The 23,912-nt window shown below is 33.4% G+C and overlaps 1 protein-coding gene and 1 long non-coding RNA gene across 49 annotated transcripts in view; both read right to left on the minus strand.

The window, feature by feature from the left end:
- LOC111055396 (gastrula zinc finger protein 5-1-like) overlaps nucleotides 1–23,912 on the minus strand; it is a 116,221-nt gene that overhangs the window by 24,571 nt on the left and 67,738 nt on the right. The window lies entirely within an intron of this gene.
- On the minus strand, nucleotides 1,468–18,056 carry LOC120351280. 8 transcript variants are annotated; one of them, XR_005571294.1, is made up of 4 exons: nucleotides 18,046–18,056; nucleotides 8,513–8,600; nucleotides 3,814–3,984; nucleotides 1,468–1,731 (listed from the first exon to the last, which is right to left on the minus strand). It is a non-coding gene; the product is annotated as an uncharacterized LOC120351280 (long non-coding RNA). The 8 variants fall into 8 exon arrangements; XR_005571293.1 differs by lacking the exon at nucleotides 18,046–18,056 and adding an exon at nucleotides 10,524–10,541; XR_005571286.1 differs by lacking the exon at nucleotides 18,046–18,056 and adding an exon at nucleotides 10,524–10,541 and having other exon boundaries at nucleotides 3,814–4,020.

The raw sequence follows: 23,912 nt of genomic DNA on the forward strand, positions 1-23,912 counted from the left end.
CAGTCATAGAAAAAAGCAAACGCCTGTGTGCAGACTCAAGGCCGGGACATATATAACCGCACCGAGCCCAGCCCACGACACGGTAATAGCGGTGGGAGAGCACACATATCCGGGCGACAGCAGTGTCTCAGTTCTGTAGTGCTACTGCGGTCTGATTTCTGAATGTGTTAAACTGATGTTGATAATAGAACACTATTTAAATCTTGTTACATCTAAATTGAATTTATAATTTAAATTTTAAACTAATTACCTGTAGACACAGAAAATGAGAATCATAGTGCTGGTATAAATATTTCAGTGCCTAATAATACATGTATCGGAAATATATATCCAGCAATAAAATTGTTATCTTCTGCCTTCTGCATCTACACGTGATTTGTTTTAAATTTAAAATTCAAGACACAATCACGGGTTCCTTATTTTACACTTTTGTTGTTTATTTAATTATTTATTATATTATGTCTATTATACCTTTGGCTCAACGTATTTGGTTCTACTTTTACTTCAACTTATTTCTCCGTTCAACCATATTATCATCACTTTGATCGTACAAAACTGAATAATTCTGTGTCTCTTCAATAAGTTTTTTACTCTCTATATTAAGGCTGTTCGGTAAACCTTTTTATTTTTATTTAAATTGAATAATCTTTTTCAATATAATTGTTAAGATCATTATAAGAGTGAGAAAAAGTGGCAACTGAAATTTTTGAGTGGTCTAATGAGCGAGTTATGGGTTGTTGAAGTGCTAAACTCTGTTTTCTCTCCAGATCATAAACGGTTTTGAATTTTCCATTGGAGTTTTTTTATACATTCAGTATATCATTGGCTTTGTTCTAATATGCGTTTTTTTGCGATTAATGCCAAAATAAACAAGTAATCGAATTTGCAAAAAATGTTACTTTTTATTTATGAACGAAATGGGGAATAAAATGTTTTAGTTTGGAAAGAATAATTTTTTAAAATTTCAAGAGAAGTTCTAATAATATAGTCGAAACCGTTTATGATCTGGAAAGAAAACGGAATCTGGAAAGTTAGCACTTCTACAACCCATAACTCGCTTATTATACCACTTAAAAATTTCAGTTGCCACTTTTTCTCACTCTTATAATGATCTTAACAATTATATTGAAAAAATATTATCTAATTCAAATAATAAAAAGTGTACCGAACAGCCTTAAATGAGGCCGCACCTTCACCGTCAAAAAGTAATCTGAACTAATCGGTGACGGCGCGGGCAACAAACACGGCGACGGTGCTGGCGCGGTGCGGTAGTATGTGTCCCTGTAAAAAGTAACTGACCTGTAACTTGACCTGTAAAAAGGTTTGAAGAATACGTGTTTAAAATTTGAAACTGATTGATCAATTCTTTCTAAAGTTATTGCAGAGCATACAAACAGACGGACGACTTTGGCCCTCAGTAAGTCAAAAGTGAGAACTCGCTAACGCTCGTTCAATAAAAACCAAAAATAATAATTTAACATTATATTTATTTTTAATGTATTATTATCAATTATACATGAGCAAAAAACATTACGGTACATCAACATTAATACCAGTAGGCCTATCACATAAATTTATACAGAACATGGATATTAATGAGTCATACACAGTCGATAAGAACTTCTATTGCTTATTAAGGATATTGGGGTGGCTTATTGGAGTAGGTGATAACGCGCTTAAAGGCAGAGGTGACGAACGATGCAGTCTGTGGTGCTTTGATCAATCGAGAAACTGTAACAGAAAAAAATAAGTGGAAACAACAGAAAGATAATTATGTAAGAAAGAAATAATCTATATATATATATATAATATATATATATATATATATATAAAATGACTATGTGTTAATTTGTTACTTTGTTTGTTCCCTATAGACTTTAAAACTACTTGACAGAACGGCATGAAACTTTAGGAATATGTTGTGTGAATATTGGGGATGGTTTCTGAATAGAAATTTTGATAGGGGGACTAATAACAATTATTTATTAATCCATTCTACAGACCTATGTTTCCAAAATTGTAGGCCCAGCGGCTACCGATGAACGGGAAGATGATCATGATTGAAGATAATGTTGTGATAATATGATTTAGCATCTAAAGTTAACAGCTGTAATAGACTTATAAATTGTATACTGGTATTAATACGGTGGTTTGGAGTTGAAGTTTAGTTGATTGGTACCAGCTGAAGATAATGGTTCCTTAGAAGACCTATAAAAATTAATTATAACTCCCCTATCATTGAGAAACTGGAAAATGTTGGAAAAAATGATTCACCTCATGAAAGAGAGTTGTTCATATTGCATTCATTAATTACTGAAGAATGACAGAATAATTTACAATTTTTTGAATTTAGCTCAGCTTATATTCATCCTAAAATGGAAGATGGAAATAATATGGAATTCTGTGTGATTCATCGTATATCGCGTATTTTCTGGACCATCTACTGACAATCAACAACTATGAACGCATTAAATTCATCTTTGGAACACTGATTTACCTATCTATTTTATTTAATCCAACACTTTAATGATAGATATTACTACTAATTGATTGAGAAGGAATATGTTTTCGGAATAATAAATGCTGCATGACTAAGCACATAGGAAGTCCGTATTGAGATATAAATGGAAATATTGATTGTCAGATAAATTTAATGATTCAAAAAATAAAGTTAAGTGTGACATGCCTGATACCAATTACCTAGTGGAATATTTAACGCTCAACTATAACAATAATCTTACTGAATTAATTTTTCATGATGAGCTGTAAGAATTGAAATAGGCTTATAGGATGCAAGATTAGTATATTAGTATTAAAAATATAAATACGTGTTAGCTTGCTTGCATGATAATCTGTTGGCTAATTTAAGTTTTTTTTTGTTTTGCTGTTTACTTGCTTTATTCATCAAAATATGACTAATTCAGAACGAAATAGTCTGACTGCAGACTTTAGTGTAATGGATGGTTTAATGTGGGTTGACGAATTCAAATTTCGAAAAAGCTACGTATCCCAGAAGGGACAAATCTCATATAGATGTACAAATAAGTTGTGTTCAATGACCATTATGACGGATGCTAGTGGACGAATTGTTTCCAGGAGTAGCGGTAAACACTCCCACCATCCTCCCAAAGAGAAAAATAGTAGAACTCCTGTTTTATTTATTTTTCATTTTATTTAAGGTTTAATGGCCTGTATCCGATTATACGGTAATGAATTTATACAGTGAAATATTTATTGGTAATGATCAGATATATAAAAATTTAGTTTATTCAATTTCCTGGATGGATAAAAAATATATTAATATTATGAGTAAGAGTAATTCAAACCTACAATTTATAAAGAGATAATTTACGATTCAATACAGTTTAATACAGCTAAGTTGGTTGATTATGGTTACTGATGAATGAATTCGCAACTAATAAGTTCAAGTAGAGAGACAAGTACTAAATACTTTAGTAGACTTTAAGAGGTACAATACCGATTTTATTACTGATGTTATTAATGATGAGTTATTATTAGAAAGATTATTACGTATTAATTGAAAGAATAAATTAATAAAGTAAGTTATTAGGTTATGGACAAGATCTACGATGAAAAAAGATTTCTAAAGGCATAAACAAGAAACGGTTTATCTTATCTGCGCTCCTCGAAACACGACCGTCCGCTACCACTGCTCCGACTCGACTCCTGTCGGTGATAGTACTGTTGTAGTTTAGAGAAAGAAACCTGTGCCTTTGTTATTCTGAGTAGAACCGGGCGCAGTTAATTGTTACAAATAATTGAAAATTATAGTATGATCAAGTGTTTACTTACATGATTAAAGCTATAATGGCTGTCACAAATATCAGCTTGATGTGAACAGCTCAGATTTGTGAGCTAAGTGGCCGTTCTCCAGGTTTTCACTAAATCTCTCCCAAGTTCTTATCACGGGATATCAGTAGGTGCATTACCTCTCCAAAGATAGCTGCGCTTGTTCGTAATCATCTGAAACCATTTCTTCAATTATTTTGTGGATTCAATCTGTAATAATAAAAGTATGATTAATATTATAATCCCAGCATTCAATATTTAAAATATATATATATATATTATTATCCTATTATTTGCTGCCAGCAGTAGGAACATGCTCATATGCAAATGATAGGCTGTCAATGTATGATTTTCTTCACATTTCACGATTCAAGTTTACATTTTTGAGCTAGAAAAACATCAATTTCTCTATATATCTCTTTTAGAATGCTCTTAAAAACACATTAAATATCAATATTAAACTTGCGAACATAAAATATTAAATTATTTTGATGTTGCATACAAAATATTTTATGAGTTGATAAGCATAATAGCTAGACATGTTAAAATTGTTATAGTTAATCTATCAAAGATAAAATTATGGTAGTTTTAGTCTTATCTAAGTGAAAATTGGTACAAAATTATAATAAATAAACGTAGGCTCAAGTAGACGAAGTACACCTAATATGAATGTGATGTTTTTGAACCTGCTTTGTGCTTAGGCAATAAGTTAGTTTATGCTAGTCGGTATTCATAAATATATTCAGTGGAGTCACTTGAGCAAGACGTCAACAGTTTAGTGGGAGTGACAGGTGCATGTTTGATAAGAATGATAACTTAAGGTTGTGCATCACGATTTTCAAAACTTTTTATGGTAACATTTTTCAAAGAAGGCTATTCCGATTTGGATACCATCGGTCTCACTAAATGAAGCACATCACAAGGGAAAACTCAATTCATAATTTTTACTTTTTGCGATATATAGTTTAAATCTTGGGTGAGATTCGATCCATTGCTGAATTGTGAGCAAATAAATTCATGAAACTTTGAGGATTCATTATTCAAGATAGTTGCTCATTGTAGACCACTATTTCAACCTTTGTGGCCTCATTTTGACTCTGCCTGCAATGTTTATCCTGGAATCAGCCTTAATGGTGGAATGGAAACCACAAATGTTGCCGTGCTACCAATTTCTCCTAAATCGGTTGGATAGCATTTTTCACCTATTAACCTAAGGATAGTTATCGGCTCCAACGTAATAGATTCTTGATAAACTATGAATGGATCTATCGCCTATGAATGAGAAATCCAATTTTCAGAGCAAATCAACTTATAATCTTCAGAAGAATTTTGGCAATATACTACACAAATACACAAAGAACAATATCTTACACGCTTAAGCATCCAAAATCATTACAAGCTAAATACTTATCCAGTTTATATGGTTGAAAACAATGGCTATAGGCTTGTAGACACACAAATCAATTAATTATAGACAAAATAGAACACTATAAACTGTTCAAAACTCAATTTAAAACATTAATAATTCACTTAAACAGAAAAATATTCAGAGAGCACTAAATTAGAACACACACAGCCAGCCATCATTTTTAGAGAGAAGAAGGAAAAGCCTAGCTACAAGTCAAGACAAAAACCACATCTCAAAATCAGTGTCGATGTCACGGACACGTCACCAAAAAATTTATAAATTACAAGTTTAGAATTCACATTTTATATTTGTTCTCAATAAAACTTTATTTTGAAACTATTACTTTAAATTTTTATATATCATCTCTATTTAAATGATCCATTTATCTGTTAATTCTGTCAACTCAGCCTCGGTGACACCATGGAACATGCAACACAATCATTTACGATAAATTCTCAGTCAAAAAGTTGTCCGTATATCGATTATTCTGATATTTTCTATAAAGTTTTATAGATCTCGAATTTGAAGATTCGATTCCAATCGAGAAAAAATGTAATATTACAATGTTCACAATAAATGAAGAAACTCATCACTATAAAAAGATCTACAAGCAAAATTGATCCATGTAGTGGAAGTGACTTCAACCTTGGCCCAGGAATAGGCCTGAATTATTGAGCAAAAGAATATTGAACAAGGTTGCAGCTACTGTACGAAGCATAGAAAGAGGACAAGTTGAAGAAGACCCTGAAAAGTTAGAGGGTAGACAGACCCACACCATGACCACCACTCTGTCGACGAGGCTTATTCTGCACAGTGAGGCTTAGACGCTTCACACGCATTCGGTTCGGTTCGTTACCGAAAACGAATGAGGCTTTCATACATGTCAGGTTTTAATTCGTACGGTTCTAATTAGGTATTTTCTTCTCAAAAACAGCTGTGTTTGGATTTTCACAGGTCATGCTGGTATATTTAAATATAACAGCTGGTGTTAAATTGTAAGATGTTATTTCTTGAACAACAAAAATTTAGGGCCGGTTTCCGAGCTCGGGATTTAGCCAAGTTCTAGACTTTGACTGGCTTTAAACTCTGGAGTCAGATTCAAAATCAGATGTAGTCAATTGGTTTTCCGAGTCAGAGCGTTAACGTAGTCGAGGATTCAAATAGACCCTGGAGTTTAGACATCACGTTAGACCCTGGAGTTTATAATTTCGCTTTCTGAGTGAAGGGCTTATAAGTCCAGGACTTGAATTAGATTCTCGCCTCTTTCCAAGTCAAGGATTTATCAAAAATCGTCCAGGACTTAAAACTGCGTGATTTTAAACCCTTGACTGGGGTAGGGTATAAATTCAAGTTCTAGACTTAGGGCCGGTTTCCGAGCTCGGGATCTATAAGTTCTGGACTTACAGAGTCTAGGACTAAAATAAGCTCTCGGGTCTAAATTGACGATTCACGATTTTATCTTCTAAACTCCGGAGTCTATCAAGGTCTCGACTTATTTGAGTCCAGGACTTTAACGCAGTAAACATGAGGGAAATTCACAATATTTTGCTGTTGTATTGTTGGCATTATAGCAAAACGGAAACAGCTGATTGCAGCGGGACAATTCAAATGAGCATGCTCTCCAAACTATTTTGTGAAAATACGTTTCAATTTCTTTGTAGGCCTATTCAAAGCAAAACCTTTGAAAGGTGAATGAATAAACATTTCATTTTACGTTATGCTATTATTGATCATTGATCCTAACCAGTGATTATGAATGAAAATTTAATTAGGCTACTGAGTTTGAAAACGTATTTGTTTTGAAAAAAAAACTGTATTCCATGACAATTATTTGGCTTTTTATCTTCTCCAAAACAATAACTGAATTGTGTTTGCTCAGTTAAGTCTAGAACTTGAATTTAAACCCTACCCCAGTCGAGGGTTTAAAATCACGCTGTTTTAAGTCCTGGACTTAAAAGCCCTTCACTCAGAAAGCGAAATTACAAACTCCAGGGTCTAACGTGATCTCTAAACTACACAGTCTATTTAAGTCCTCGACTACGTCAACGCTCTGACTCGGAAAGCCAATTTTCTGACTCCAGAGTTTAAAGCCAGTTAAAGTCTAGAACTCAGCTAAATCCCGAGCTCGGAAACCGACCCTAAAAGTTAATTAAAAATTGTGAATTATTTGAATAGTTTCTTTTTGATTATGTTAATTTTGGATGTTTAGAGAGATAATTTTTTAAATTGAAAATTTGTTCCTTGTTTTGACACATGGTATTATATAAACTTCATCTCTTCTCTCCATTGATGAAATCATATAATATTCGTGGAAAAAAATTCTCCCTGAGTTTTAATTTATATCTTTCATATTTTTTGGCAAACTATTCATTGAGAAAAAAATGTTCCTGTGAACTAACAGAATTGAATTGACCATATGATTTTGACTTGGGAAATTTTGAAACAGATAATCACGATATCAGGTTAAAATAAAAACAAAAAAGGCCAGCGTGTGTAGAAGACTTTGTTTTTTCCTGTTTCCCTAGCAACAAATTCGAATATGATAAAACCTATTCGTGTCGAGGGGGCGTTCGGTGCTATGCGGTTGCTATTCGGTACCGAATTCAAACCGAATCATCGCTTCACACTTATAGGAATTCGCCAAAAACGAAACGAACCGAACCGAAAGTGTGTGAAAGTAGCCTCTCGCTAGCAACGAATTGAAACCTGATGGAATTTATTAGAGTCAAGTGTCAAATAGGCGTTCGGTTCTATGTGGTTTCTATTCGGTACCGAATTCAAACCGTATTACCGTTTCACACTTATCGGGATTTGCCGAAAACGAAACGAACCGAATGAGTGTAAAACTAGCCTGACGACCACAATGCAGCAGCGTTTCCAGAGGGGTGAAAACAAGTATAAAGTGATCAAGAAAGTATTGCCTGTCTCATTACATATTTGATTTCTCAGAATATCAATTCTAAGTAAATTAAATCGATTTTTTAAAATTACCATATTCAAGTTGTTTTTGATAGTATCCAAATCGAAACAGTACAAAAATGTCACCTGTAAAATGTTTTCCAAGTTGGTGGCGCACAATATTTATAAATAAGGTAAAACTTTGTGGCTTGGACACACTCACAGCGATCTGCGGACAGGAATCAGAGAGGTCTTAGCAGGTTATAGACATGAATATCTCAAATATAGATGAAGGCCACTCTGACCGCTTCCCGCAGATTGTTCTCTGTGTGTCCCAGCCCATACTGATTTGGAGCAAAAGCAAAAATTCCATTTCATGGTGAATTGTTTACTTACTTGGTCAAAAATAATTATTGCAACAACCGTATCAGTTACTGAATCACATCTTGAACGTTCCATTAGGATGCAGTTGATCAGTTTGGCACTGTAAAATATAAATAATAAGTTCAAGTTAATTTATAAGGAAAACTTTTGTATAATATTAAATTTAACATTAGCATGAAAAAAGTTGGCGATCAAATAAAAACTACTCATTCAAAGAGGGTAAATAAATACAGCGATACTTAAGTACAGCTGATTATACGAGTCACACTGGCAAACAAGGAATCTTCCTTCTGCAGGTATTTTTGCCTCACCTACTGTACTCATGCATGTGAGCATAAATTTAATCTTTATTTATTAATACTATTATCATAAATAAGGATATCATTTTGTTATAATTTCTAATTAAATAGATTAACATTTCCTTAATTTTTATGTTTGTATCTTGTTTTTGGCAAATAAATTCATTCATTCAAGTAGGCTTATAGTTTGGTCAATGCTATAATGCCAGTAGAAAAGATAGGACAACAGCGTTGCCGATTTCCTGTATTGCCACTGGCTCCTATAATAGAGAATAGCTGATTCGGAATAACATATCTGATGTAACCCAATATTAAATGTGCATTCTATTTAATAATAATAATAAATAATATTTTATTCGTCCAGAAAATATATTATTCAATTAGTAATTCATAAATTTTTATGATTTAAATTAAATCTTTTTGTAAGGTCTAATTAATTAGGTATATTTTTACATTGTAAAAAAACAATCATGTGAAGCAACATGAGGATAGAGCAAAACTTATTTTAATTTCCAAAGCAATTTGATTTGTCTAATGATAGACAAGAATAGCAACACCAATGTTAATCAAATGCTGCCATTAGGTGGACCTCATAGTACCAGAGTTATTATATTTATATTGAGTTACCATAAAGCAAAAATACCATAGGAATATCAGCGGCTTGAGTTAACAGTGAAATTTACAACATAAGAGCCCTATACTAAACCATTAAATTAAACACCATGAGATGTTTTTTATGCTATTGTTTCTCTATGATGCTACAAATTACAGTACTCTGAGTACCGTATATAAATTATCTTCAAACAACCAATCCAATCAGCTCTAGGGCTTCAGTGAGTCTGGTTGAATTTCATTCAGTTTATAATTTGGTTAATGGAAATTTTTTATAAAATACTGAAAAACTTTATTTTATAAAACAATCCACATTTGGCTAAACCACTCTAAGCTTAATCTTGAATCATTTCTCTAAATGGATTTTCCAACAAGTAGCCTGACTGCAGTAGGCCTATATGTAGCCTAAATCACTTATGTTAGCAAATCCTTTTTTATTTAATGTATTGAATAAATGATGCAGTATTAATAACTACAGTATTTAAAAGAAGATGAAATTTATAAATATCTCACAATAGGGAATAAGGTCTAAATATATTTAGCCTATTCAGTACCCCTACTTCTAATATTATTCAAGTATTCTAATGATAGAACAAAGAAATTAATAAAAGTTGCTAGCCTATTATTAATAAATTGAATTTGCTATTTTAAAATAATATTTTCAACTTTAGTAACTTAGTCCACAAAAAACTTACCTCAGGATGAGAATTACTGAGAAACCAAATTCTGTCACAATGTAATAGATATCACTAAGCAAAAAGTATATTTTTGTATTATCCCAATCCTAATTATAATTACATTTGAATACATTACATAAAAAAAGATTAGCCTGTAAAACAATACTCTATAAGAAGCTGTTTCTGTTGCAAAATGCAAAAATGTATGTTACACTTACCGTAATTAAATTATTATTATTATGCATAACATAACCTATAAACTTGATGCTATTATATTGAAGACATATTAAATTTTCTAAAAAATAATAGATATGTACGTATATTATTTTATTATAAAATATTATATTATTTGGAAAATATTAAATTACTTCTACTTATTTTTTGGTACAATCGCAAATCATATGAATAGTCTATAATTGAAAAAGAACGACAAACCAGGTCCAAAAGTCCATATCATTCTAGAAAATAAGTCAGACTTGAACCATTTCTCAATGACAAACACATTACAAGTATTCCCACTTTGGCCCCGATATTTTGAGTTCCAGATATTTCCAATTCCGCCATCTGCCAAACAAGTAATTTGAGTTCCAGATACTCCCAATTCCGCCTAGCAACATATTTCGAGTTCCGGATATTTCCAATTCCGCTGTCTGACAAATATTCGGAGTTCCACCCAGCAACAGTTTTCAAGCATAGGGCATTTAACATTGATATTTTGAGTTCCAGATATTCCCAATTCCGCGGCCCCGACATCATGTCGTCATTTTGTCCGTCTGCGCTGACCGGTGACGTCACAGTCACGATTCTACAGCACTGCTTTAATCAAGTTGGTTTCCTTTATTATTCGTCGTGTTATTTGTCATTTCAATTTTAATATTTGTACTATTCGATTTTTTGGAATTTATTTGTCTTTAGGCATCTTACTTTCTAGATATTTGTTACTTTTTCACCAAACGTTTGTAAACGTTTTACCTATGTTTCAAACACATCTGGCATGTCCCTTTTTCTGACCAGCATTAGCGGTTTCAATGTCTTTTCAATGGAGTATAGTCGGTGTGTGCAGATCTCGCGCCCGGTCTAAACTTTTCATCCAAATTCATCTGATCTACGGAACGTTGTTAAAAGTGAATTATTCTTCCAAATTAATTCATTTATTCTACTCTTCAATTGTGATTCAATTATTCATCGATTTCTTCACTTATTTACTCTGATAAACTTTGTCAAAATTGCAACCTCCTGTGGACGTTTTCCGCTATTTATCTGATCTACGGAACGTTTTTAAAGTGTGAATTACTCCTTCAAATTAATTCATTTATTCTATTCTTCAATTGTGATTCAACTATTCATCGATTTCTTCGCATATTTACTCTGATAAACTTTGTCAAAATTGCAACCTCGTGTGGACGTTTTTCGCTATTTATTTGATCTACGGAACGTTTTTAAAGTGTGAATTGCTTCTTCAAATTAATTCGTTTGTTCTATTCTGCAATTGTGATTCAACTATTCATCGATTTCTTCGCATATTTATGCTGATAAACTTTGTCAAGTTCACAACCTCGTGTGGGCTTCAATTGCCATTCTTCTAACGATTGGCTTCACCTCTTGAAACTCAAACTTTCAAGTTCATCATCTCTACCGTTTGGAAATCAATCTAAAAAAGGGATTTGCCTGCTGTGGTGGACGCTTCCATTCTTGTCATCGCATGGCCAGATCACAACGTCGCTTGCTGATGTCCTGTTCCTTTGGGTATTGCAGATTCATTGCCTGTCTGCCTGGCTGCATCTCCTCTTCAAAATTTTATTCAGGTTATGTAAATCGTTCTATTCAATTTTCATTTAAGTATGTATTACATAATTGTTTTATTGATGTCTATCTTGACATTCAATTCACTGAGGCCACTGACGCCTATTAATTGCTCAATTGATGTCTAACTTGACATTCAATTTACTGAAGGCCTATGCCACCTATATTTTTATGTATTCTATTTGTTGAGCACTATCTGCAGCTCATTGTCATTTGTTATTATTCATTTTGTACTATTGATGTCTATCTTGACATTCAATTCACTGAGGCCACTGACGCCTATTAATTGCTCAATTGATGTCTAACTTGACATTTAATTTACTGAAGGCCTATGCCGCCTATATTTTTATGTATTCTATTTGTTGAGCACTATCTGCAGCTCATTGTCATTTGTTATTATTCATTTTGTACTATTGATGTCTATCTTGACATTCAATTCACTGAGGCCACTGACGCCTATTAATTGCTCAATTGATGTCTAACTTGACATTTAATTTACTGAAGGCCTATGCTGCCTATATTTTTATGTATTCTACTTGTTGAGCACTATCTACAGCTTATTGTCATTTATTATTATTCCTTTTGTAAAAAATTGTCAGTTATGAAGTTCGCAAATCTAACCTCAACGGAAGTTTCAAACACGTTTTCATTCAGATCTTCAATTAGTGAACTTTGAGTATATATTTCATTTTTTCGATATGGAATCGTTGAAACCTCCAAAATATTTTAGTTTCCAAGGCAACTTAGCTGAGAATTGGAAGATTTGGAAGCAAACATTTCTACTGTACATGCTTGCAAGTGGTGGCGAAGGCAAGGACAAAGAAGTAAAAATAGCCATTCTTCTACATTGCATCGGAGAAGAAGCTCTTCAGAAATACAATACGTTTCAATTGACGGAAGCAGATAGAAAATCCTACAAAAGACATTTGGAAATTTTTGAAAGTTATTTCATCCCAAGAAGCAACGAATCGGTGGAAAGACACATTTTCTTCTCTAGAACCCAAAATGAACATGAATCCTTCGATGATTTCTATACTTCCTTGCGTAAACTTAGTGCATCATGTGGGTTTGGGATTATGCTGGACAGTCTTTTGAAAGATAGAATAATTGGTGGAATAAAAAATTAAAACCTCCAAGATCGACTTCTACGTGAAGAAGAACTCACATTGGAAAAGTGCGTGAAAATGTGCAGAACAGCTGAACTTGCTAATGAACAGTTGAAAACTCTCAATGAAAGTGTAGCTGCAGTGAACATTGTACATCGTGAGAAGAATAAAAACTACAACCAGAATCGTTCCGAAAATGTACCTAACTACAAATCAACCCAGAAGTTCCAGCAGCATGAGTCAAACAAAAGAAATGATCAACCTAGAGATGGCTTCAAGATGGGAAACCAAAGTCAACGCAGAACTATCCGAGATTGCAGCAGATGTGGCCAGGATCACTCAGAGCGAAATTGTCCTGCATTCAACAGGCAGTGCACGGTATGCAAGAAAAGAGGACATTATGCGGTAAAATGTAGAAATAAGAAGAATAATATCAGTACGGTGAGTACAAATTCTGAAAACAATTTATTTTGTGGAACATTAACTTACTGTAAAGGTAAAGACTGGTATGCAACAATTACTTTGAATGAAAATAAAAAGGTCAATTTCAAGTTAGACACTGGAGCTCAGTGTAATTGTCTTCCAATATCTGAGTATAAAAAATTGAATTTGGGTACTTCAATTTGCAAGTCGAATAATACTCTATTCAACTATGATAATTCAAAAATAAAAGTTCTTGGTGTGTGTAAAGTATCTTGTAAAGCTGAAAATAATGTAAAGAAATCATTCATTTTCCAAATAGTAGACATAAGAGCACCTCCTATCCTAGGTAGAGAAGCTTGTGAAGAACTGAATTTAATCAAAAGAATGGATACAGTTTCTACAAATAGTAAGCCTAATAACGTAGTTGAACAAAATAAAGATATCTTTGAAGGTCTTGGTAAAATTAAAGATTTTGAATGTACATTGAATTTGAAAGAAAATGCTAATCCTAAAGTAGAAGCTACCAGAAAAGTTCCTATTTATTTAGAGGAAAAATTCAAACAGGATATTGACAAAATGGTAAATGATGAAATCATTAGGGAAGTAGTTGAACCTACTGAGTGGGTGAATAGTATTGTCTTGGTGAAAAAACCCAATAATGAAATTCGCATTTGTCTCGATCCTCAGAATTTAAATAAAAATCTATTAAGAGAACATTTTTACTTGCCAACATTTGAAGAATTAGCTAGAAAACTAAGTGGATCTGTCATGTTTAGTACATTGGACGCTAATCAGGCTTTCTATCAACTAAAACTTAGTGATGACAGTAGTAAATATACTACTTTTAATACAAAATATGGTCGATTTTGTTTCTTGCAAATGCCATATGGTGTGTCCGTGGCATCAGAAATATTTCATAGATGTTTTTCTAAAATCTTTGGTGATATCCCCGGTGTTTCAATTTTCATTGATGACCTAATTATTTACGGTAAGTCTGAAAAAGAGCACGATGAAATATTGCAAGTTGTATTACAAAGAGCTAGAGAATTTAATGTAACATTCAATGCAAACAAATGTAAATTTAAATTACAACAAGTCAATTACATGGGTCATATTATATCAAAAGATGGTGTAAAAATAGATGATAAGAAAATCAAAGCTATTGTTGAATTGAAAAAACCTACTAATGTAAAAACTTTAGAAACATTCTTAGGTATGATTACATACATTTCTAAATTTATCCCGAATTTGTCAAACAAAACTTCAATTTTGAGAAAATTACTAAAGAAAGATGTTATTTGGCATTGGACTTCTGAGCATGACAAGGCATATGATGAGTTGATAAGCATATTAACTTGTAAACCAGTTCTTCAATTTTTTGATCCCAACAAGGAAATAGTATTGTCTGTAGATGCATGCAAGGATGGATTAGGTTGTGTATTACTTCAAAATAATTTACCGGTTGAATATGCATCCAAGTCATTGAACAGCACTCAACAAAATTATGCAATCATAGAAAAAGAAACATTAGCTATTCTGTTTGCATGTGAACGTTTCCATCAGTATATTTTTGGTAAACATGTAACTATAGAGAGTGATCATAAACCTCTTGAGAGTATTTTCAAAAAACCACTTAGTGAGTGTCCTGCTAGATTGCAGAGAATTCGTTTGAGACTATTGCAGTATGATTTTACTATTGTGTACAAACCTGGTAAGGATTTACTTATAGCAGATTGTTTGTCTAGAACACATTTCAATGCTTATGAAGATGATTCTCTTAGTGACGAAATTGAGTATCAAATATGTGTATTAACTGAGAATAATGAATTTGTCCAAAACTATTATGATAAGTTAGTGATTGAAACAGCTAAAGATGAAACTTTGTGTAAAGTAAAGGATATGGTAAATAAGGGATGGCCTGACAGTATCAAACAGGTACCTTCTGATTGTCAATCTTACTTCAGATATAGAGAAGATTTGTAGATAGCTAACGATTTACTATTCAAAAATGATGGTATTGTTGTTCCAACAAATATGAGAAAGGAAATGTTGAATATTTTGCACTATAATCATATGGGCATAGAAAAATGTAAGTTAAGAGCTAGGAATAGTATATTTTGGCCTGGAATGTCTAATGACGTAATATGATTTCTACTTGTGAATCTTGCGCAAAATTTAATAATTGTAACAGAAAAGAGTCATTTGTAAGTAGAGAAATTCCTGATAGTCCATGGCAAGAGGTAGGAATGGATCTTTTCAAACTTCAAGGAAAAAATTATGTTTTAATTGTTGATTATTTTTCCAAATATGTAGAGATAGGATTATTACAAGACTTATCAACTGAATCTGTAATTACAATCATGAAATCTGCTTTTGCTAGACATGGAATACCAAAAATTGTATGGAGTGACAATGGTCCACAATTGAAGTTGAATAATACTATATTTAATAAATTTGTTGATGAATGGAAATTTGTACATAAAACGTCAAGTCCTGAATATCCTCAATCAAATGGTATGATTGAAAGACAAGTAGGAATTGTAAAGAAAATGTTGAAAAAAGCTATCTATGATGGTAAAGATCCCTACTTAGCATTACTAGAATATAGATGCACACCGTTATCAGCCAGTTTGCAATCCCCCTCAGAGTTATTGATGGGTAGAAAAATCGATCATTTGATGCCTAATTTGAATCAATTTGTAAATAGAGATAAGTTCAAACATGTTAGAGATAAGTTGAAAGAAAGTCAGGAACGTCAAAAATATTATTATGATAGAGGAGCGATGAATAAAAAACCATTGAACATTGGAGACCTAGTTTTTGTGAATAAAAATTCTTCTAAGGAAAGGGAAAAAGGATTGGTATTAGGATTAGCTGATAGACCAAGATCATATCAAGTTCAGTTAGAGTCAGGACAAAGGGTTGAAAGAAACAGAAAACATTTGAATTCTTTCAAATCAAATACTCCATTTTATTTGCATGCCAATGATGATATCTATAATTCAGAAAATAATAATGAAAATTCAGATATGAATACAAACGAAAATGAAATCATCCCATTTGCTTATGATGTTGCTGATGATAGAATTGATGAAACTGATAATAGTAAGGTGAGTGAACGTCCAAAAAGAAATATTAAAGCTCCTAAATATTTGAAAGATTATGTTTTGTAAAAGTATTTTATTGATTATATTATGTAAGAAAATTATGTTTATGATATAAATTTCACTTGCAATATTGTGTTTGATTGAAAAATGAATTGAATGAATTTTGCTTTTGAAAAAGGGAGATGTCATGATAATATATATATCGATACTGTGATATCGATATATTGATGTAACTATCGAGTGTGTTTTGTATCGACTCTCGAATCAGGAACTTGTACTTCATGTGCTTGTGAGTTATGCTCAGTGCTTACTGAAATAAATATATCTTGGTGAATTAAACTTTGTGTTAATGATTAAACCTACAAACAATAAGTAACATAACAGATAACTTTGTATATCGACATTTTTGATAGATGAAATGGGGCCGCGGAATTGGAAATATCTGGAACTCAAAATATCAATGTTAAATGTCCTATGCTTGAAAACTGTTGCTGGGTGGAACTCCGAATATTTGTCAGACAGCGGAATTGGAAATATCCGGAACTCGAAATATGTTGCTAGGCGGAATTGGGAGTATCTGGAACTTAAATTATTTGTTTGCACAGAGAAGATCTCTTCTCTGTGTTTGTTTGTCAGATGGCGGAATTGGAAATATCTGGAGCTCAAAATATCAGTGCCAAAGTGGGAGTACTGGTAATGTGTTTGTTATTGAGAAATGGTTCAAGTCTGACTTATTTTCTGAAATGATATGGACTAATTAGCCCACTTAGGGTAATTTATAGCTCATTATATATTAATTTTGGACAGAAATATTGGAATTGAACTTTAAACAGTAGAAAAAACTTGGCTGATCTTCTTTAGACTTGTTTTTCATTATCAAAATTTGGGAATAGAATACTTTTGGACCTGGTCTGTCGTTCTTTACCAATTATATTCATTATATTCATACATATTATGCAAGTTTTCAAAACTCTGTTATCTGTTTCAACAAACAAGACTGACAACTGTTAATGTGTTGATGAATTTATTTCAGGTAAACTATAGAACCCTTCATTTGTTTTGTGATAAATTTGTTTCATCCCATATCCGCACAGTCTCGCTAATAACGATAAATAATATTGTGAATTCGATATATTTCCAATTCCACATACTTCCAATTCCACCAGCTGACAAGATATTTTGAGTTCCGCCGGTCTGCACGATATTCGGAGTTCCGCCTGTCAACATATTCGGAGTTCCATATATTTCCAATTCCGGCCAGCTGCAAGATATTTTGAGTTCCAGATATTCCCAATTCATGCGACCCAAATGATACTATTGAAATACAAGAGAGAAAGAAAAAGAAAATTTTTAAGTCTGGCTAATATCTATGATTTCAAATTGGATTTGAATTGATAAATGTAAATCTTTTAATGATCAGTTTGGTTTTGTGAATTCTTATTACTCATGAGTAATCACGTAAGTAAGCGTTTCTGCAATATACAAACACTTCTCGAAACAAATATTTTGAAACTTAACCTCAATTATTATAAATATTTATGATCCTTCTCTTGTTCTCTAACTACCATAGTACAGTACCTAAGTTAGATTCTTTATAGACCTAGCCTAGTATTTATTTTGTAATTTAGGCTCATAAAATTCAACAGCCTCGGCTAGATGAGATTTCCATCTTCAGAGGCCAACTGGCAGCCTTTTGTGATATGGTAACCAAACTATTAACGTGCTTCATATTTTTAGCTTGTTTATAATAAGTTATGCTTTGTCTCTTATGAGGAAAAATAAGATGCATCACCTAACAGACCAAGTATTCTAAAAACATGTTGAATAAACCTTGCATGTCGCTTGAGATTTAATTACCTCACTAGGCAACTCTCTATTGTTTCCAAAATATTCAAAACTTTGCTAGTCATAATAGCAGCCTAGAACTTGTTATACAATGTGATATTAGTAGCATTTGCATACTACTGTAAATTCATATTTGTATGATTAATGATTGAAGACTGCCATCTAATTTGTGTGATTTTGTCATAAGAGTCGCATATTAAATCAATTGCAACCAAAAATTTGACTCAAGGTAGAGTGGCCATCAATTTAAACTTGAGATAAAATTTAATATACTTATCGGAGAAACTTGAAGTACAGAGCAATTTGAAAAATGACTTTTCTCTGCTGTTTCCAGGTTTCTCTACTGCCAAATATGGAGTATCTTGTCTGTGAGTACACATTTATTACATCTTGGTTTATGAGCTTTGATGTCCTATAATGAGGAACACCAAAATCAATCAGCATTAGTTGAATTAGAAGATGCATTGATGTTATATAATAGAAATATTGGCAGCTTAAAGTAAATCTCAGTTTCAGCATCTGTTCATTGAAAGAGAGAGTTCATTGTGTGTCATAATACAATTGAAGTTTTAGTTTTTAAATAAATAATTGATAAAAGTTCACTCAGCCGCCATTTTGGATAAAAGTATCATAAAACTTTTTTTATGTCATCTTTCTCGTTTTAAAAATGTCTTTAAAATTATGTATCACACAATGGGTGTTAACATTCAAAATATTTGAGTTACAACCCCTCATTCCCTTAAAAACTAAAACTTCAATCAGCCGCCATTTTGGATACAAGTATTATAGAACATTTTTATCGATGCTATCTTTATTGTTTTAAAAAGACCTTTACAATGATGTACCACACAATGGTTGTTTACATTTAAAATATCCAACACATAAGTCACCCCCTGATGTGGGGTTGAAATTCATTTTTACGTCAAAAGGTAGAGTATTTGACCAATAACTTATCCTTTAAGTTACAGTATTATATCAACAACAGTCTCCAACTTATTGAAGGGTTCCCATACACATAACTCACTCTGTATATGTGTATCAAACACATGAAATATTAGCTTTTAATATAAATTATTATTGTTCATTACCCAATAAATTTTTTTTTCAATTGATTGCATAAAATTAATTTCAGGTGGAAAGATTGCCAAAGTTGAGCTCATGAGGGTAGATGACATCTCAAAATCCAAATCAATAATCTATTCACAGGTAATAAATATTTTTAAAACTTTTCAAACCTATCATGAATGTCTGTCAAGCAATTCTTCATCTGTCAACTATGCTTGTTGCCGGCAAGGATAGCTGAGACGACTAAGGCGTTGCACCCTTCAGTCTGCTAGAGCCCCGTGATTATGGGTTCTAATCCCGCAGTCATGCATTGATGCTTCTTCATCTCATCAAATCACTCTCACACTTTCCAGAACACAGGCACAAGCAAAAAACACTTTCGGCATCATAAGCAAATAGAATCAACTTTTTCTCTCTCACTCTCTTTCCTACTCTCTTTTTCTCTCTCATTGCTTGATCAAATTCTCCTATAAATCTTTAAAATTGAATGTGCTAAAATCTACAAAGTCATATCTCAATTCTTCTAATAAGTTAGTTGTAAAAACATTGCCTCTCTGTTTCAGATTGAAATTGTGAAACATGAGAACCTTCTCATAGCAATACAGCTATTCATCAGGCAAGTATTCGCATTCTCAACGTACCTATTCACTCCGTGAGGAAGAAAGTTTTAAAAATAGCTATATTTCTTGGTTTATCAAGTAGCTTATTGAATGCTATCCTTTCTTCTAATTTCATCTTTAGTTGATTCTTAAATGAAATCATGAGGAGAGAAATATGATAGGTCGTTCATGTTCTGAATATCATTTCGGTTTTTGTTAACTCAAGCTAATTACATTCTACTACTGTCTATTATTACTGTTTTGGCCTTGTGAGAGTGTAAGAATGGCACAGTATGAGAGACTACCAACGTCACATAGCTTCACAAAAAATAACTAATAGGACTATTGGCTTGAGTTAGAAGTGAAATATGGAACATAAACATCTTATACGATGGGATATCCTCTTATGCTATCTTTTTCTATGGTAATACTCTGAAAAGAGTCATCAAAAATGATATTTATATAATGTTTTTTAACTCATAGTCCATGCGCAAATTTCATTGCTTGGTCATTTTTGGGTAACAGTGGTGGTAGATGTCTCAATTTATTCGTTAGGTCTAGCATAATAGGGATCGTGATGATGATAAGTCGAAATCACAGGCAAACACCTCGAAAACAAGATTGCCGCCAAAATTTTTAGGATTTTGCTATATCGCTTGTATTTAAATAACCGTTCAAGATATTTAACCGTTTTTTTTCAACAAAAATAATTATAAAATCTTCATCTACAATTTTTGTTCAATAAAAGTTCCCTCTAAAACGCATATTTTATTACTTATAACCTTCAAAAGCCTTGAATCGTTTTTTCTAATTTCGTTCTATTGTAACTTTTTTGTGCAAGAGATACAGAAAAATTTTAAATCTATGGAATTTAGATCGTTTTTTCAGCTTTGAAACGATATATATCTTCGTATCGGTCACATCTGCTCGTTCTCCAGCGACCTCCAAAGAAAACACTGCATGATTTATGGTGCGTTTTTCCATACACATGAGATAACAAGCTTGATTTGACTTGACAGTGAAATTTGGAACACAAACGTCTTATACCGTGGGATATCCTCTTATGCTGTCTTTTCTCTATGGTAATACTCTGACAAGAGTCATCGAAAGTGATATTCACTCTTGAGAAATGTAGTAATTTCTACAGCTAACATCATCACTTCCAATTCAATTGATGCTGTTAGTCCAGGTTGAAACTCACCATATCTTGTACAAAAATTCACCAAAAGTATTTCAGTAAGTGCTCAGCAAAAATAGTTGTTTGTGGTTTTAGAATATTTCCCTAGCTGTAAATCAAAGTTATCAGATAAGACCAATCTTGTCCTCTGTCTACAGATCAAGAGAGAGAAGCAAGAAGATGGATTCGCAGAACTTCAATTGACAACAAATAACATCAAAAAGGAGCCAATAACCTCAGAGGAAACCACAACTACTACGCAGGTATATAACAACCAATCAATATGTATATATATATATATATATAATATATATATATATATATAAGCGAAATGGCACTCACTCACTGACTGACTGACTCACTCAATCGCAGAACTAAAAATCTACCGGACCAAAAACGTTCAAATTTGTTTGGTATGCTCAGTTGGCCCTTTAGAGGCGCACTAAGCCTAGCTCCGCAGTGCAGGCTGGTTGCTTGGCTGAATCGGATTAGGCGCTGAGACAGCAAATAATAGCAGCGTTGGTGGGAATGCGAGCGGCCGCAGTAACATCTTCCACCCAGCAATGGTCGGCGTAGTTCCGCCTAGCGGACAGACGAAAGATCAAACCAGTCGGTTATTTGATCCCTCCAGCCAGGCTCAGCCAAGCAGCCGAGACAATAGATCAATGGAGTGGCGGTCTTATTCGCGTTCATCAGCAGTTTTCTTTCCCACGATTATTTTGATTTTTGTGTGTCAATAATAACTCCAGTCACCAGTAAAAAGTTACCAGAAACGTGGTATACTACCATATTAATGACTTTTCATGATGATTTTCAATTATTTAAAAACATTGTTGACATTCTGAGCCTTTAGGCTAAACTTGGGGTCGCTGAGAACGAATCTGCAATCAGAATTTCTCTATCACGGAAAATAACGAAAAAAATCCAGCTGTTGATCTTCCGGCAACCGTTAACAGTCATCCTGCAATGCGACCGAAACACTTCCAAGCCAGACACCCATCTCGAATGACAACAACGCCAAGCTGTAAGAAACCATCCTGCACTGCGGCGCTAGGTTAAGAGCTGATTTGAAAAAAAAATCCAAAGATACGCCCAAAATCTGCGTTTTTCCAGCGTTTTTTTAGCGTTTTCTCAGCTTTATCGGGAACAAATGAACAGAAAATGTTCAAATTTAGTACAGAAGCTCAGCTAGGGTGTAATAATGTTGTGAAGGAATTTGCAATAACGCCAAAGATACACTAGAAAACCACATTTTTTCAGCGTTTTTTTGCGCTTTCTCAGCTTTATGGAGAACAATGAACAGAAAATGTTCAAATCTACAACAGAAGCTCAGCGGGGGTGTAATAATGTTGTGTTGGAAGGAATTTGAAATAACTCCAAAGATACGCCCAAAATTAGCAATTTTTTGCGTTTTCTCAGTTCTTTCATCAAGTAATAGACAGCTAATGTTCAAATTTGGTACAGAGGTTTAGCTAGGGTCTAAAAATTTTGTGATTAGTTGACTTTAATATTTAATCAAAGATACAGTAGAACGTCAATAATCCGGATTAATTGTGACCGGACTCCATCTGGATTATCAAATTACCTGGATTATCGAAATTACGTTAAAAAAATGGTCAGCACGCACTATTCAAGAAAAAAAGCTGTTAAAATTGCTTATACAGTATTCAATATTATTGGTATATAGACCTCCACCTTCAACGACCACTCCCTTTCTCCTCGCTTCGTGCCATTCTCCCGTCGCCCGCTCTAAAGTAAGGAGCTTAGCGCCGAGGGCAGAAGGTACGAACATTTTATTTCTTGCCAGAGACGAATCCGGATTATTGACGGTCCAGATTTTTGACGTCCGAATTATCGACGTTCTACTGTTTGCCCAAAATCAGCGTTTTTCCAACGTTTTTCTGAGCTTTTCTGCATTTTCTCAGTACTTTGACTTTCTGATGGAATGAAGCATGCTCAAATGAAAAATGCAGGCGAGCGAAGCGAGCCCGCTAATCTCATTTTTGGACGATCCAGTCGGAGGTCCTGGGGGCGGAGCCCCCTTTCCAAACGGATGTGGCGAGAGAAACGAGCCTGACGACTAGTTATCCTCATATATTTCTTGTCATTGTTTCTGATTGCATCTAAAGCTTCACTGACAATACATAATACACAAAAGTAATCAAAGAGTGTGACATATATCAACAATACATGAAAAAAAAAGGTAAAAATGCAGTTTTCATATTGAACTGATAGTGTATTATTGAGATATCAATGAGTAATCCATTTATGATGTTTCTATTGTCTATCAATATTGAAGTGATATGAGGATTGCAGGGTGAATTGGATGGTGAATGTGGTCGTCTGCTGGAGAGAGAAATGGCATTTTGTGAGAGTTTTGGCATTAAGCAGGACAATAATACAGAACTCGATCCACAGCTTGTAATGTGTCAATTTCATCTCATCAATGAACATTTTTTATTGCAATTCCATTTTAGAATATCATTAAAATGGCCGCTAACATTCCGGCCCTTAGTGCATCAACTCCATGACCCTGATTGAAGAAGGTGGTATCATCTGCATAGCAGACAACACTTCTGCCATCCATGCGAGATACGCCATTCACTGAAATCAAAAAGAGAAGTGGCCCCAGGACAGAGCCCTGAGGCACTCCACAGTAGAGATGGGAAGTTCGAATCACTTTACTGATCCGGGCCATG

Source organism: Nilaparvata lugens, chromosome 1 (genome assembly GCF_014356525.2).
Source record: "Nilaparvata lugens isolate BPH chromosome 1, ASM1435652v1, whole genome shotgun sequence".
NCBI lineage: Eukaryota > Metazoa > Arthropoda > Insecta > Hemiptera > Delphacidae > Nilaparvata > Nilaparvata lugens.